The following is an 863-nucleotide window of genomic DNA, read 5'->3' as shown; positions in this document are numbered from 1 at the left end:
GACCTCTGTCCTTGGGGCTGGATCCCCACAAGCTGCCATTAATAACCTATCTGACCATTCTCCTCAAGAAAGTTCTCTCCTGCTTCCCCTACTTACCCCAAGGCCAGGCTTTTCTAAGGCCATGAGGCTTTTCCTGCTGCTTCCAGAAAACAAGCAAATGGTACAGAAATTCCCCCTTTCCAGAAATAAGTCTGAAAAGTACACATAGGGGAAACACCTGGTGTGATCCATGAGAAGAACCAGAGAGTCAAAGACATTATTTTCCATTAATGATCTAGAATAAGAAATTCTTTTCTATCACCCTGTGCCATTCCACAATGTTTGGCACTGATGAACTCAGTGTGCATCTCAGGGGGAAATGTCCTCAAAAGGAATATGATTAAAAAAATATGCAGCCTGTGGTGTGTGATGGATATTTGTTCTGGCAGGATGCATATAATGTTAATATTTAAAGGAGTTTTAAGGTGGCCCAAATAAATGCAGTGGTCTCCAGAGATGGTCCACTGTAAATGATATAAAAACCACTTTGTCATTTGTGTACAATGTGTCAAAAGGCGTTCTATTTTCATGTATCACTAATTAGAACAAATCAAAGAATTTTTTAAAAATTAAAAAACCACTCTGGGGCTGAGGTTGTGACTCAGGGGTAGAGCACTTGCCTAGCATGTGTGAGGCACTGGTTCGATTCTCAGCACCACATATAAATAAATAAAGGTCCAATGGCAATTTAAAATATATTTTGTATAAAAACTACTCTCTCTCTCTCTCTCCCTCCCTCTCTCTCTCTCTCTCTCTCTCTCTCTATATATATATATATATATATATGTATATATATATTATATATATAATATATAATATACATA

The sequence above is a fragment of the Urocitellus parryii genome, chromosome 8 (assembly GCF_045843805.1).
Source record: "Urocitellus parryii isolate mUroPar1 chromosome 8, mUroPar1.hap1, whole genome shotgun sequence".
Taxonomy (NCBI): Eukaryota; Metazoa; Chordata; class Mammalia; order Rodentia; family Sciuridae; genus Urocitellus; species Urocitellus parryii.
Note: the sequence above shows the minus strand (reverse complement) of the source record.